Here is a 17,564-nt window from a genome sequence, read left to right on the forward strand (position 1 = left end):
GACCCCCCCTTTTGACAAAGAAAAAGATGCTTTTCATGAAGCACTCTCAAAAATACGCGTGCCTTTCCCGTCCCCTGGCTGACCCAGGGGAAGAAAAGTCCTCTGAGAGCCATGACTTGTTCATCTTGGTTCTTTTAGAGACACAGCGAGGGGACTCCAACCACAGTCTCCCTCGTTGCCACTAACTGGGCCACACACACCCCACTTGACTGGCATCGGTTGACCCCCCCTTTTGACAAAGAAAAAGATGCTTTGCATGAAGCACTCTCAAAAATACGCGTGCCTTTCCCGTCCCCTGGCTGACCCAGGGGAAGAAAAGTCCTCTGAGAGCCATGACTTGTTCATCTTGGTTCTTTTAGAGACACAGCGAGGGGACTCCAACCACAGTCTCCCTCGTTGCCACTAACTGGGCCACACACACCCCACTTGACTGGCATCGGTTGAGCCCCCTTTTGAAAAAGAAAAAGATGCTTTGCATGAAGCACTCTCAAAAATACGCGTGCCTTTCCCGTCCCCTGGCTGACCCAGGGGAAGAAAAGTCCTCTGAGAGCCATGACTTGTTCATCTTGGTTCTTTTAGAGACACAGCGAGGGGACTCCAACCACAGTCTCCCTCGTTGCCACTAACTGGGCCACACACACCCCACTTGACTGGCATCGGTTGAGCCCCCCTTTTGACAAAGAAAAAGATGCTTTGCATGAAGCACTCTCAAAAATACGCGTGCCTTTCCCGTCCCCTGGCTGACCCAGGGGAAGAAAAGTCCTCTGAGAGCCATGACTTGTTCATCTTGGTTCTTTTAGAGACACAGCGAGGGGACTCCAACCACAGTCTCCCTCGTTGCCACTAACTGGGCCACACACACCCCACTTGACTGGCATCGGTTGACCCCCCCTTTTGACAAAGAAAAAGATGCTTTTCATGAAGCACTCTCAAAAATACGCGTGCCTTTCCCGTCCCCTGGCTGACCCAGGGGAAGAAAAGTCCTCTGAGAGCCATGACTTGTTCATCTTGGTTCTTTTAGAGACACAGCGAGGGGACTCCAACCACAGTCTCCCTCGTTGCCACTAACTGGGCCACACACACCCCACTTGACTGGCATCGGTTGAGCCCCCTTTTGAAAAAGAAAAAGATGCTTTGCATGAAGCACTCTCAAAAATACGCGTGCCTTTCCCGTCCCCTGGCTGACCCAGGGGAAGAAAAGTCCTCTGAGAGCCATGACTTGTTCATCTTGGTTCTTTTAGAGACACAGCGAGGGGACTCCAACCACAGTCTCCCTCGTTGCCACTAACTGGGCCACACACACCCCACTTGACTGGCATCGGTTGACCCCCCCTTTTGACAAAGAAAAAGATGCTTTGCATGAAGCACTCTCAAAAATACGCGTGCCTTTCCCGTCCCCTGGCTGACCCAGGGGAAGAAAAGTCCTCTGAGAGCCATGACTTGTTCATCTTGGTTCTTTTAGAGACACAGCGAGGGGACTCCAACCACAGTCTCCCTCGTTGCCACTAACTGGGCCACACACACCCCACTTGACTGGCATCGGTTGACCCCCCCTTTTGACAAAGAAAAAGATGCTTTGCATGAAGCACTCTCAAAAATACGCGTGCCTTTCCCGTCCCCTGGCTGACCCAGGGGAAGAAAAGTCCTCTGAGAGCCATGACTTGTTCATCTTGGTTCTTTTAGAGACACAGCGAGGGGACTCCAACCACAGTCTCCCTCGTTGCCACTAACTGGGCCACACACACCCCACTTGACTGGCATCGGTTGAGCCCCCTTTTGAAAAAGAAAAAGATGCTTTGCATGAAGCACTCTCAAAAATACGCGTGCCTTTCCCGTCCCCTGGCTGACCCAGGGGAAGAAAAGTCCTCTGAGAGCCATGACTTGTTCATCTTGGTTCTTTTAGAGACACAGCGAGGGGACTCCAACCACAGTCTCCCTCGTTGCCACTAACTGGGCCACACACACCCCACTTGACTGGCATCGGTTGAGCCCCCCTTTTGACAAAGAAAAAGATGCTTTGCATGAAGCACTCTCAAAAATACGCGTGCCTTTCGCCTCCCCTGGCTGACCCAGGGGAAGAAAAGTCCTCTGAGAGCCAGGTCCACATTGTCAGTGGACAGACACGTGTGCTTATCTGCCAGCAGACCCCCAGCAGCACTGAAGACAGGTTCCGAGAGAACGCTGGCTGCAGGACACGACAAGATCCTCAAGGCGTACGTGGCGAGCTCAGGCAATTTATCCAGATTGGAAGCCTAAAATGAGCAGGGCTCAAGTTGCACAATAATGGAATCGATGTTTCTTTGCATATACTCATATATCTGTGTGTCTCCCTCTTTTTCCTTGTCCAGCTGTTTTGTTTTCACATGAGTATATGTCCTTGTCACTTTCCCATGTGTTTGTGTTATGTTGTGAGTTGTTTGTCACCTTTTGGACACCTTTCAGGGTGTTTTCTAGGTGTTTTACTGTGTTTGTGATTGCCTGCCATTGTTTCCTATGGGCTCGAGTTCGGTTCGTCGAACGTTTGACGAGCCGAACTCGAGCCAGACCCCCCGTTCGGCGAACCGCCTCGAGCCGAACCGGGACCGGTTCGCTCATCTCTAATATAGACTGAATATAATTTTCTCTACTGTAGACAAAAAAAATACTGGATATTTGTATAAGGAATCTGATGAATATAATATCCAGAGAGAAAAAATGAAAGACGATAATAGATCATTATTGCCCATATTGTAAATAAGCCCTGATAATAGATGTGGTCCTACGATGAACGTAGTGGGATTAAAATCTTAAAGCCATGCTTCATTTAATGCTGAAATGGATATTGAGGCTGATAATTGCAGTTCTCATGTAATCCAAGCGAATCTCATGATCAAACAAAGCTTTCCAAATGTGTCACCCAAGGTCGCACTTGTATTAATATATCTGACAGCATATTATGGAGCACATGGCACTGTTTTGTTGAGTTCTAAAAATGCTAACATATTTGCATAGGGATATGTAGTAAAACTGATGATTGTCCCTTATGTTTAGGAATATTTGATATACAGTTAGGTCCAGAAATATTTGGACAGTGACACAATTTTCGCGAGTTGGGCTCTGTATGCCACCACATTGGATTTGAAATGAAACCTCTACAACAGAATTCAAGTGCAGATTGTAACGTTTAATTTGAAGGTTTGAACAAAAATATCTGATAGAAATTGTAGGAATTGTACACATTTCTTTACAAACACTCCACATTTTAGGAGGTCAAAAGTAATTGGACAAATAAACCAAACCCAAACAAAATATTTTTATTTTCAATATTTTGTTGCGAATCCTTTGGAGGCAATCACTGCCTTAAGTCTGGAACCCATGGACATCACCAAACGCTGGGTTTTCTCCTTCTTAATGCTTTGCCAGGCCTTTACAGCCGCAGCCTTCAGGTCTTGCTTGTTTGTGGGTCTTTCCGTCTTAAGTCTGGATTTGAGCAAGTGAAATGCATGCTCAATTGGGTTAAGATCTGGTGATTGACTTGACCATTGCAGAATGTTCCACTTTTTTGCACTCATGAACTCCTGGGTAGCTTTGGCTGTATGCTTTGGGTCATTGTCCATCTGTACTATGAAGCGCCGTCCGATCAACTTTGCGGCATTTGGCTGAATCTGGGCTGAAAGTATATCCCGGTACACTTCAGAATTCATCCGGCTACTCTTGTCTGCTGTTATGTCATCAATAAACACAAGTGACCCAGTGCCATTGAAAGCCATGCATGCCCATGCCATCACGTTGCCTCCACCATGTTTTACAGAGGATGTGGTGTGCCTTGGATCATGTGCCGTTCCCTTTCTTCTCCAAACTTTTTTCTTCCCATCATTCTGGTACAGGTTGATCTTTGTCTCATCTGTCCATAGAATACTTTTCCAGAACTGAGCTGGCTTCATGAGGTGTTTTTCAGCAAATTTAACTCTGGCCTGTCTATTTTTGGAGTTGATGAATGGTTTGCATCTAGATGTGAACCCTTTGTATTTACTTTCATGGAGTCTTCTCTTTACTGTTGACTTAGAGACAGATACACCTACTTCACTGAGAGTGTTCTGGACTTCAGTTGATGTTGTGAACGGGTTCTTCTTCACCAAAGAAATTATGCGGCGAGCATCCACCACTGTTGTCATCCGTGGACGCCCAGGCCTTTTTGAGTTCCCAAGCTCACCAGTCAATTCCTTTTTTCTCAGAATGTACCCGACTGTTGATTTTGCTACTCCAAGCATGTCTGCTATATCTCTGATGGATTTTTTCTTTTTTTTCAGCCTCAGGATGTTCTGCTTCACCTCAATTGAGAGTTCCTTAGACCGCATGTTGTCTGGTCACAGCAACAGCTTCTAAATGCAAAACCACACACCTGTAATCAACCCCAGACCTTTTAACTACTTCATTGATTACAGGTTAACGAGGGAGACGCCTTCAGAGTTAATTGCAGCCCTTAGAGTCCCTTGTCCAATTACTTTTGGTCCCTTGAAAAAGAGGAGGCTATGCATTACAGAGCTATGATTCCTAAACCCTTTCTCCGATTTGGATGTGAAAACTCTCATATTGCAGCTGGGAGTGTGCACTTTCAGCCCATATTATATATATATATAATTGTATTTCTGAACATGTTTTTGTAAACAGCTAAAATAACAAAACTTGTGTCACTGTCCAAATATTTCTGGCCCTGACTGTATGTGAAAAGTTGACTGCATATCTCTGAATGAGCCTATGGGAAGGAGCTTGTGGAAAATAAAATAAATATCTACAGTTGGGTCCAGAAGTATTTAGCAGTGACAATTTTGATACTTAAATTACCATACACCAGTACAAAGGATCTGAATTAAAGCCATTAAATTAATTGTCCAGTTTATATTCCAAAGTCTATAGTCACTCAATTTGACTGCAGACTTGCAAATCCTTACATTACGCGCACTGTCCACTGTGTGGATTCGCCTGTCTAATAGCCAGGAACAGGACTGCGAGTATGTGATATACATATTCACAGCCACATTCCAAATAGATGGGTGTGTCCCAACTCAAAACAAATGTATTACACGAGACCACGCCCATCTAGTTGGAATGTGGTGGGAATATGCATATTGCATACTCACAGCCATGTTACCGCCATTCCTGGCTCTGACACCGGCGAATCATCACAGTGCATAGTGTGCGCAATGTGAGGGTTCGCAAGTCTGCAGTCACAGAGTGACACAGAGTAGCTGTAGACTTGTGAATTTACACCGGAAAACCCCTGTAAGATCTGATTGAAGCATAGATTTTTGGCTTAAAGGGTTATTCCCAACATCTGAAGTAAATACTGTATATGTGACAAATTATTAAAGTGATATATTGAAGGTAAACACAAGTTCTTAGTATACATTGTAATCAAACTTTATAAACGTTCTCATTTCATGACTGCAACTTCTTTTCTATACTGTAGCTTCCTACTCTAATATTAATCTCATAATGACAAAATGTCATAAATTTACAGCACTTTGTCCTGGCCTTTAATCTCGTGTTATTGTAGAAGCAAGAATAAAACTACTGCTCCTGAAACCAACAGAAACAGGTCAGATCTAGCAAAGTAGCAGAAATAGCCAGAGACCCTGTGGAGAAGACAGAAGCAGTTTACTATTCCTGTATTCCATTTTGCTAGCTACAGAGCATTCAATAAGCACTATGTAATGCACAGAAGAAATCACATGGCAATCACAAGGACATGGCAATCACAAGGACATGGCAATCACATCTGGATATCTGCCAGCATAGCAAACCTGCGGGGTCCTAGTAGACCCAGATCAGTTCTGCCAGTAATTTATGTGTAGAGTTGGTGTCAATCCATTTGCAGAACCTAATCAATTGGCCATGTCAGAAATATGTGATCCCTGGACAGGAGCCCCAAAAATTACCTACTGTCTAACTTCATCCGAGGCTCTGATTTTAGCTGGCCCGGCATGCCATCACAGATGCATAAAGTTGCAACGAGGATTTTGTACCAGGTCGCAAGTTCCCACCTTCATATCATGAACATGACTGTAATAAACTGGTGAAAATATTTCACAGATTATTAGGCGTAAAACATGAACAGTAAAGAAATGGAAACAAATCTATTTATAGGTAACTCAATGCAGTACTGAAAAATAATACAACTTGTCGAACATAAAACTAGGCCTCAAACAGCCATGTCAGTAAAAATACAGTCCCCTCCCCACCCCCCCTCCACAAAAAAAAAAATAAAGTCATTGTCCCTTTCAGGCCATACAGCACCACAGGCAATAATACCCAACATATCATCTACAAGGGAGCAGCCCAGCAGTTCAACCATCCATCATACAGCAGCATGACCACAGTATGAACCGTGCAAAAGAGTTCCCTTTTGTATAGCAAATGGAGAAAAATCTAAAAATGTCCAAGTTAAGTATTTTTCCATATAGTTATAACAAGTGAGGATAAAGGTATAAGTCAGATATTTAAACAAAATCTACCAAATGCTTCAGTGTTTAGTTGCCTTTTTCATAGAGATGAGTGAGTTGTTCAAGGTGGATTGATTTTTCCTTAAATTTTACAAAAAAAAATCAAATTATCCTGAATTTAACTTTTTTGTAATTAACATTGTGCAATTTCATCAAAATGGTGGCCAGCAGCCAGCCATTTAGTTAAATTGTAAACCCAGAAAGTAAAACACCTGTTTGCTGTTGCAGCCCCCTGCCTAGTGCTGACTAAGCCTTAAGGGTACTTTGCACACTACGACATCGCAAGCCGGTGCTGCGATGCTGAGCGCGATAGTCCCCGCCCCGTCGCAGCTGCGATATCATTGTGATAGCTACCGTAGCGAATATTATCGCTATAGCAGCTTCACATGCACTCACCTGCCGTGCGACGTCGCTCTGGCCGGCGAACCGCCTCCTTATTAAGGGGGCGGGTCGTGCGGCGTCACTGCGACGTCACACGGCAGGCGGCCAATAGGAGCGGAGATGAGCGGGATGTAACCATCCCGCCCACCTCCTTCCTTCCTCATAGCTGACGGGAGCCGCGGTGAAGCAGGTAGATGTTCCTCGCTCCTGCGACTTCACACACAGTGATGTGTGCTGCCGCAGGAGCGAAGAACAACATCGGACCGTCGCATCAGCGTAATTATGGAATTCGCCGACGCTACACTGATGATACGATTACGACGATTTTGCATTCGTTAATCGTATAATCTAGGATTTACACACTACGATGTCGAGAGCGACGCAGGAAGTGCGTCACTTTAGACATGACCCCACCGACATCGCACCTGCGATGTTGTAGTGTGCAAAGCCCGCCTTAGACAATGCGGTAATGTCTGAGGCCTACTTGGTTCTAGAAGCTCTGGTGAAGTGACTATGACAGAAGAGCCAAATAGCGTCAAATTTTGCCTTTTTACCCCATGTTTATTATGTTCCAATTTCTAGAGAGATCTCAGTGTATAATAGAGAATAATCAGTTCATATTGAGTAACTTTAATGCAATTTGAATTTCGTCAGACTTAAGGGCACTTTACAAACAGCGACATTGCTAGCGATGTCACTGGTGAAAGCACCCGCCCCCGTCGGTTGTGCGTCAAGGGCAAATCGCTGCCCGTGGCAGACAACATCGCTAACACTCGTCACACATACTTACCTGCCTAGCGACATCGCTGTGGCCGGCAAACCGCTTCCTTTCTAAGGGGGAGGTTTGTTCAACGTCACAGCGGCGTCACTAAGCGACCACCCAATAGAAGCGGACGGGCGGAGATGAGCGGGCGGAACATCCCGCCCACCTCCTTCCTTCCTCATTGCGGGCGGCCACAGGTAAGGTGATGTTCCTCGTTCCTGCGGTGTAACACATAGCAATGTGTGCTGCCGCAGGAACGACGAACAACATCGTACCTGCAGCAGCAGCATTATTTGGGATTAGAACGACGTGTCAACGAGTATTTTTGATCGTTAACGGTCGTGCCTGCATTTCACACGCAACGACGTCGCTAATGAGGCCGGATGTGCGTCACGAATTCCGTGACCCCAACGACATCTTGTTAGCGATGTCGTTGCGTGTAAAGCACCTTTTATTCTTCGCTACTTTGGCAATCAGAATCATGAAAAATATCATCGATATACAGGGTTCAATTACACATTTTAATATGAAAGCAGAGGCTCCGTTGCATAACAATTAATGTTAAGTTACTGGCCTCTGTCCATAGACAGGAACCTAACTATATCAGTTTTAGGATTTTTCAATTAATACACCAGTGCTAAGTAATATAATAACTGTGTTCTGCAATTTTAATGAATAATGATTATATGTTATTTTCCAGAACTTCCGTACTTGTGATGAGTAATAGATCACCAAGGCAAATCACATGTGGGCGTCTGGAAATGTGCATGGAGGACCGTCCCCAAATCTATTCTGATACAATTAAATTGAACTTTCCGGCAACCCTTCCTTTTCAAGGAGCAACTTAATTTATAATAAAAATATTGTAAATAAAATCTTACATATACTCTGAGAAATACCGTATATTAATTTCTTAAATAGATCTGCAGGCATGAAAACTCTATCACAATAATAATAATAATAATAATAATAATAATAATAAATAAAGTGCAGGGAAAAAAATAAATCAACTGCACTACACATGGGAGGCTCAAGTGAACACCTATGGTAGCGGTGCCAGTCAGTGCAGGATGCAACCTTTCTGCTGTTGAATCTTGTTTGCAGGTAGGATTGGTCTCCTTTAGGCTAGAGCCATGTGGTGGAATCTTCTCGCTACTGTAATGTCAGAAAAGTCACAAGACAAAATCATCTGTGCAACTTGTCTGCGATTTGCTGTCACAAAACTATTTTAGAGCTCTGATTTTGAAGTAAAATAAAAAAAAAACAAATTGCGACAATTCACATGTTGATAAACTTGCACCGAAGTATATGGCAAGTAAGTCACTTGCGAAAGAACATCCAACCCATATGGGAACATTTGTGACTCAGGTTGTAATATGACACAACAAGAAATCTTTAGATTCAATGTCGCAATGCAACACTGCAATTTCAGTGTCACAATTAAATTAAATTAGGGATCTAGTTTCTTTATACCGTGCTATCATGCTTATGAATGCGCAGCGTCACAGGATGATCTCACTCACCTCTCCGCCGCCATCGCCGCCCGACACTGGATTTCAGCTCAGTGCACATGACCCCGGAGTTAGGGTCATGCGCACTATGAAGCCGGGTGTATGCGTCCTGGCTTCAAACTGAAGTAGTGTCATGACTCAAAAACCAGGGTCATGCGAACTGAGCCGAAGTCTCCCGTCGGACGCGATGACGACGGAGAGGTGAGTGAGATCATCCTGTGACACTGCGCATTCATAAGCATGATAGCACGCCCACAGGGGTGTACTAACATGCTAATGGGAGCTACTGACCGGGGAACTAACGCCCAGGGGACTAGTGCCCTCGCTCATTAGCATATGGTAAAAGAGCTTTAGAAATACTTTTTCTAAAGAACTCTTTATCAATGCTAGTGCATACAGGGGCAGTTAAGCAGGGATTAGCAAGAGGCACCATTCCATGCTTCTTCGATCACCCAAGTTTCCAGAGCCAGGTGGCATATAGGACTCCTGAGGCCTAAATCATGGTCAGACTCAAGGGGATTCCCACTACTGGCATAGGGAACAGTACTCTACCTAGTATGGAAGGGATTGTAAGTGCTTCAAGCCACAGGGACCCGCACTAAAAAGTGCAGTGAAGAAGGGCCCGAAGACCTCCCGCGAATTCGAGATCGACCTGAGCCCATCTACGCAGGGACCAGTGAGACCGGGCTGGCAGCTGACGTTGTGAGTAAACTACACCCTGAACTGCAGAGACTGTGTTGGCTCGTCCTCACCGGCGGTGGCACCCAGTGCTTAGGTGCATACAGCTATTAAAACCCTCATCATCTGTGACGCCCTGGCCTATCAGGTTGTCACAGGATATTGTGCAATCTGCCCTTCTGTACAATATCCACCTCCTCCTTGGTTATGGGTCCCTGACCTTTGGTGTTGCCAAGAACAAGCTAATCAAAACCCTAGGAACACTCTGCACCACACCCACCAGACACACCAGTGGCTAGCCTGAAGGGAATAGGGTTGGCCACTTGGGGGGTTGGTTAAGGGGAGGTCAGTAGTGTCAGGAGACAGTCAGTTGAGCGGTGACTCTCCGGAGAGGTCACAAGTGTGTTGAGCAGTGACTCTCGATAGGAGAGGTCTGGAGCTGGGCTCCTTGAGACTACTAGGTGGCAGACGTTGGTCTGGGCCTGGTGGGAACTGGACCCCGGTCGCAGGGGATCATGACAAGGGGCATGGATGGTCGAGGAGGACAGCCGGCGGCCTTGTGCCATCACCGGGCAGGGGCCAGAGCACGACGGGGTATGTGGACCCTAGGTCAGGGAGTAGCTTCAGGTGTCCTGACAATTTACCCGATGAGGACGGAGCCTTCAAGATCCGTTCTCCACCCGCTCCAAAATCGGGGTACTAGCGCAACGAGGGGGATACGACTTTTGTCGCGGGCGGAGGAGGGGACGCCGTGCTCTCCCACTGCTGCTCGGGTCCGGCTGCCGCGGCTGCTGCGGCCTGCTGCTGCTCGGTGGCTCGAGCAGTGGGCCGGATCCCGGGGACTCTAGCGGCGCTCCTCGCCCGTGAGTGAAAGGGGGTTTGTTGGGTGTGGGGATTGTTTGTTGTCCGTGACCCCACCCACGGTTGTGGTGATTTGTAGCACCACCGCTGCTCAATATGGGGATCCCGGGAGTGGTGATGCGGAGCAGCCAGGTGTTGTGTTGCCCCTCCGTGGGTAGGGGTTGGTGATCCCGGGGCCTAGTGATGGTGTGGAAGGTGCAGGGCCTGGTGGGCGCAGGGACGCGGGGGCAGCGCTGTGCCTTGCGGCACTGTGGTACTCACTCAGCCTGAGACGTTGACACAGTTTTACGGTAAACCACACGGCTGGAAAGACGGTTCCCACGGACGGCTGCACTTGCTCTCCCAGTAGGTAACGGTGATGTCCCTTTGACCTGCACCTAGTGTTTCTGTGTTGGTAGTGATGGGTTCCCACCGGTAACCCGCTCCCCGGCTTGGATATTGGCCGGAGGAGCCCTCTCTTGCCCGCAGACGCTGGCCCTGAGGAACTGGTGCCCTGGCGGTGGCGGTGTTCCTCCTTAATGGTTGGACTTTTGCCTTCAGTCGGGACTTGGTTGTTGGGGGATCGACGTCCCCTTCACTGACGGATTTGGCAAATTATGGCGACTCCTAGCCTTGCCGGGGTCCGAGAGGCCCCTGCCCTGGTGCTGACTGTCCTTCGTATACTGCTCCAGACCGCCGGGCCACTACCCGTCCGCGGTCCTTCCAGCAACCTCCGAGCAGTCCCCCTCCAGACTATCACCGTCGTTGCTGACCTTGCTGACACTGTCCTGCACTTAGCCGGACCAACTTCAGGGCTTTCTACGCTCACTTTTACTCTTTTCTTCTTTGCTCCACTACCACTTCACTTTCACTTAGCTCCTCTACCACTTCCTTCTACTTTCACTTCCCTCACTGTACTGCCTGGTTCCTCCCGCCTCCAGGGCTGTGTACTCCTCGGTGGGCGGAGCCAACCACCTGGCCCACCCCCTGGTGTGAACATCAGCCCTTGGAGGAAGGCAACAAGGATTTTAGTAGCTTTGGTGTTCCTAACTGGGATGTAGGGTGTGGTGGTGTGATGACCTGTGACCCCTGGCTTGCCCAGGGCGTCATACTTTCCCACTACAAAGTCCAGAAAATCCCAAGCGTGAACCCTGAGAGCAAGCTCACCCAGTTAGCCACACTGGTGAGCGGGACCCGATTAGTTTCCAGATAAAGGGACCAACATCAGACTAGGTGCCAAGGTAAAGGTCACAGACTAAAGCGGGCTTCACACGGTACGATCTATCGTGCGATTGCACGAGCGATCGTACTCGCCCCCGTCGTTTGTGCGTCATGGGCAATTAGTTGCCCATGGCGCACAAAGTCGTTAAACCCCCGTCACACATACCTGCTAAACGACCTCGCTGTGGGCAGCGAACATCCTCTTCCTAATGGGGAGGGACGTTCGACGTCACAGCGATGTCCCAGTGCGGCCGGCAATAGAAGCGGAGGGGCGGAGATGAGCGGGACGTAAACATCCCGCCCACCTCCTTCCTTCCGTATTGCCGGCGGGAGCCGCGGGACACAGGTAAGCTGTGTTCATCGTTCCTGAAGTGTCACACGGAGCGATGTGTGCTGCCCCGGGTACGATGAATAACCGGCGCCATTAAAAAAAAACAATTTTTTAAAAATAAGTGTGGCGCCCTGGACTAGCTAGGTAGCCACAAATAAAACACACACACCCCCCCACCCCCCCAGACAGTTACATTAGTCAGACAAAAACCCTTGTTGCCTCCCTCCAGGGTCCGATGTCCACACCAGGAGGGGCGGAGCCAGACGGTTGGCCCCACCCACCGAGGAGTTCACAGGCCTGGAGTCGGGAAAAGCAGTCAGAGTAGTTTGGAGTTCAGTTCAGGAGGTGAAAGGGAGAGGTCACAAAAACTGCAAGTGTCTGGGTCGGAGCCCAGGCACTGACAGCAAGGTTGGCAGACGGTGGTGGCCGTCTGCAGGAGTTGGTGGAACTCCGCAGAGCCGTAAGGACCGGGGCTGGGCGGTGACCCACCGGTACTGGACTGGGGAACGGAGTGAAGCTAAGCACACAGGCAGGGCCATCGGACCCCGACCAGGCTTGCATCCGCCGTCAATAGTCAAATCTGAATGTGACAGGAACCCCCGAGGTTCACTAACAACCAAGTCCCGATTGAAGGCAACCGCTCACACCGTGAGGATATACAGCCACCGCCACCGGCTATAAATCCTAGGGCCAGTGCCTGCGGGCAAAAAGGGCTCCTCCGGTATCTATACACCGGGGAGCGGACTACCATTGGGAAGCCATTGGAGTCAACACAGTACACAAAGGTGCAGGGAAAGACAGCCACCATCACCTGTCCGGGGAGAGACACTGCTGCCGGCTGCGGGACCCGTCCATCCAGTTGTTTGGTTTACTGGAGACTTTGTGCATCTATTGCTGAGTGAGTACACCCGCGCCACGCTGTCCCTGCAACCCTGCACCTCACCAACCCTGCCTCCACGTCACACCACCGGGCCCCGGGACCACCAACCCCTACCCACGGAGGGGGAAAACAACATAACAGCTGCTTCCTACCATCGCTCCCGGGATCCCCGTCACGAGCAGCGGTGGTGCCCATCTTCACCACAACCCGTGGGTGGCGTCACGGACTAAATCCCCAAACAAACTACCCCCTTTTCACTCACGGGCGAGGAGCGCCGCTCGAGTCCCCAGATCCGGCCTACCGCTCGAGCCACCAAGCAGCAGCAGCGTCGGACCCGAGCGTTAGCAAGCGCAGCGCCTGCCACCCGCGACATAAGCGAAGAGTACACGACTCACGATTTGTGTGCGATTCTGCGGTGCTCAGAGGTGTCACACGAAACGACATCGCAAGCGATGCCGGATGTGCATCACGAAAACCGTGACCCCGATGATGCATTGCGCGATAGCTTGTCTCGTGTGACGCATAACAGGCAACACCAATGGGCACGGGATCCAGGCGTGCTCCCTCCAAGCGGCAGCGGGGTCCAGAACTTTGGTTTACCTCAGTTGTTGGTGTCAGCATTATTGGACTGAGTGAGAACATAAGTGACCCTTACCGGCCCAACGGCACCTCCCCGTCACCATCACCGAGTCCCGGGGCATTCCCCCTACCCGTGGAGGGGTTAAACACCTGGCTGCCCACACCATCATCGCCACCGGGTACTCCCAATCACAGCGGTGGTACTCCATCTTACCACGCACCATGGGTGGTGTCACGAACTTTCCACACCATCCCCTGTAAATAGTCCCCCTTTATTCTGAGTGGCCGCGTGACCCCGACCCCCCCGGGTCCGGAGACTCCTCGAGCCACCGCGGATCCGAGCAGCCTGGCTGCTGACGCGGGGGCGGCACACCTTGGAAACTTTGGCGTCACAAACAGGATCCGAGCAGGATCTACTCACTTGGGTGACGTGCGCCTTAGAGCCAAAAACCACGAGTCAAGATTCCTTTTCCCGCCAGTTCTGTCATTTTCCGCCATCTTTTTGCGCCAAAATTCCATCTTCCCCGTGAAAGCGCGCAAAGAAGAAGCCCCGCCCTTCGTCCTGCGTGTCAGGTGGGAACCGGAAGTTCCTAGAGGGCCACAGCACGCGAAGGAGTGCTGAGTGAAAACCGAGGGGGCATGCCAGAATGTAACCACAGCGGAAGAGAAGCAGGGATGCCAGGACCTGCGATAACGTTTCTGGATGACATAGAGGCAAGATGGCGGAGCGGGACTGGTCACCGGAACATGCTGTTCCCGGGACCACGACTTGGATTGAGGAGGAGACGGAGCAGCTGTGCAGGAGGATGCGGATGCAGTTCCTGTTTATCTTGAACCACTGGAGGGAAGAGATGAGGAGCCTGGCGATAGCGGTGCGAGCCCGTGAGATCGAAATCCCACGTGAAGAGAGGGTAAGCGGTTACCCAGTCCCTACTGATTGCCCAAATTTGGCCATAGCGGCTGAGGGATCCGGACCGTCCCCGCTCGTGGTGAGCACTACACCGTCACCTACCCAGTCCTTGGCGGACGCCGAGCTGCCCACACCAATCCAGGCAGCTGAACCTTCGGTGCCTTTGAGTGGAGCTCCAGCTGCAGAAACCACAGTGCTGTCCCTCATGCCGGTCATGATAGCAGTCATCCAGACCCTGGCCAGACCAGACACGGCCACATCACTGGGCCCGTCCTCAGAGGCAGAGCACCCGGACCCTGCAACCCCGGCTGCGGAGCAGTCGGTTCTTCAGTCTGCCAAGGCGGAAGTGGAGCCTCCAGATCTCCCGGTTCCACTGCCGCGCAGCATCCTGACGGCTGTTGGGGCCGCAAAAATCCATTTAAAGCCAGAGCCAGTTAGGGAGCTGAGGCCGGACGCTGACGCCCCCTACTGGGAACGACACCATCAACAGTTACAAGCAGAGATAACCACACGAAACTGGCAATGACGGGAGCTTGCCACCCGCAACAGAGGGGAGCAGGAGCAAGTGAGGAGCACTGCTTCACGAGTTAGAGGGCCACGGTGCTGTGGTCTCGTGGATCGGTTTGACCCCTAGCAAGAGTGGGGTTTCATCCGGGAAGCAGGCCTCACAGCTAGGGTGTTTGTGTCCCGACGGGACGTGACACAGCACCTCCCCCGGGAGCACCCCGAGCGCAACCTCCAACCTGAAGATATGGTTACCTACACCCAGCATTGCGGAGAGCGGGGCTGGTAGGCCCTGGAGGTGATCAAGCATGCGATGCCTGAAGAAGAATTTGTGACAGCGTCGGTAGTACGTAGTCGCAAGGAAGCGTGGCTACAGGACCCGGTAATTTAAAAATGTTGAAAATACCAGTAGTTTAACGATGCCATAGAACTGTTAGGTATCGGTGCTTTCGTTTATTGTTTTTCACAGTCTGTTATTTTCCATATAGAAAATGTTAGTGAGTAAATGCATAGTCAATAGGGTTTTAATGAATGGAGAAGTTATCTTATTTGCAGCAAGATTCTTTATAGTGTGTACACCTGGTACATGGACTTTGTCGAGTTTATATATATAGTAAAAATGGACCACGGTCACAGGACTGGCGTGACCAACACAAACTTGTGTTTTGTATGTAGTTGCACCTCCTGTGCCCACCAGAGTCGTCTGCAACAACTCCCGGAACTTTAACCTGGTCACGGACCCACGATAGGTATGCAGCGGGTCAGGTTGTTTGGGTGGCGGGTTAACGGGGTCTGGGACACTGGGACTGCTCTGTCATGGGTAGAGGCTGCAACGGAGCAGGTTGAGTCTCCGCTACCATTGAAACCGGTAGCGCCCCATCGTTCAGGAGATGAACTCTTTAAAAAGTTGGTAAAGTTTAAGTCACAAGCCTCCCTGATGTGGGATGAAAATGTAAATAAAAATGTTAACCTTTTTCTTACCTTTTCCTACAGTTAAAAAAAAATAAATAAACCTCTGATGTCCTGTAGCTTGGGGACGAGCTACGTTTACCAAGGGGGAATGCGACGCCCTGGCCTATCAGATCGTCACAGGGCATTGTGCAATCTGCCCTTCTGTACAATATCCACCTCCTCCTTGGTTACGGGTCCCTGACCTTTGGTGTTGCCAAGAACAAGCTAATCAAAACCCTAGGAACACTCTGCACCACACCCACCAGACACACCAGTGGCTAGCCTGAAGAGAATAGGATTGGCCACTTGGGGGGTTGGTTAAGGGGAGGTCAGGAGTGTCAGGAGACAGTCAGTTGAGCGGTGACTCTCCGGAGGAGAGGTCACAAGTGTGTTGAGCAGTGACCCTCGATAGGAGAGGTTAGGAGCTGGGCTCCTTGAGACTACTAGGTGGCAGACGTTGGTCTGTGCCTGGTGGGAGCTAGACCCCGGCGCAGGGGATCGTGACAAGGGTCATGGACGGTCAAGGAGGACAGCCGGCGCCCTTGTGCCATCACCGGGCAAGGGCCAGGGCACAACGGGGTATGTGGACCCTAGGTCAGGGAGTAGCTTCAGGTGTCCTGACAATTTACCCGATGAGGATGGAGCCTTCAAGATCCATTCTTCACCCGCTCCAAAATCGGGGTACTAGCGCAACGAGGGGGACAAGACTTTCCCACTACAAAGTCCAGAAAATCCCAGTTAGCCACACTGGTGAGCGGGACCCGATTAGTTTCAGGCTAACGGGACCAACAGCAGACTAGGTGCCAAGGTAAAGGTCACAGACTAACCGGCAACACCAACGGGCACGGGATCCAGGCGTGCTCCCTCCAAGTGGCAGCGATGTCCAGAACTTTGGTTTACCTCAGTTGTCGGTGTCAGCGTTATTGGACTGAGTGAGTACATAAGTGACCCTTACTGGCCCAACGGCACCTCCCTGTCACCATCACCGAGTGCCGAGGCATTGCCCATACCCGTTGAGAGGTTAAACACCTTACTAAACACACTATCGCCTCTGAGTACTCCCAATCGCAGCGGTGGTACTCCATCTTACCACGCACCACGGATGGCATCACAAACTTTCCCCACCATCCTCTGTAAATACTCCCCCTTTATTCTGAGTGGCCGCGCGACCCCGACCCCAACACCGGAGACCCCTCGAGCCACCGCGGATCTGGATCCGAGCAGCCTGGCTGCTGACGCGGGGCGGCACACATCCACCCGGGGCCCAGTCCACCTGTGGTGAGGGACACCATCCCGGCTTCCACAACACCTGCCCCAGCGAGGAAGCTGGCAGCAGCGGCTATTCCCTGACCGCATACCACATGACAAACTTTTCCCAATACCCCACTTACCCCATAATTTACTGTATGCCTCGTGGCAACGGAACCAGGCAAGGCCACCCTGTGATAACGGCTGACCCAACCTGAAATGGCCCGGCGATGAGTAGGTTAACCGCCTGCCCCTTGGGTTGCTACAGGTTCATTATATGACCCA

The 17,564-nt window shown here is 50.2% G+C and overlaps 1 long non-coding RNA gene across 1 annotated transcript in view; it reads left to right on the top strand.

Annotated features, from left to right (window-relative positions):
* Positions 1–17,564, top strand: part of LOC142244134 (uncharacterized) — a 302,411-nt gene that overhangs the window by 114,486 nt on the left and 170,361 nt on the right. The window lies entirely within an intron of this gene.

This window comes from Anomaloglossus baeobatrachus, chromosome 6 (assembly GCF_048569485.1).
Source record: "Anomaloglossus baeobatrachus isolate aAnoBae1 chromosome 6, aAnoBae1.hap1, whole genome shotgun sequence".
NCBI classification, from domain to species: Eukaryota; Metazoa; Chordata; class Amphibia; order Anura; family Aromobatidae; genus Anomaloglossus; species Anomaloglossus baeobatrachus.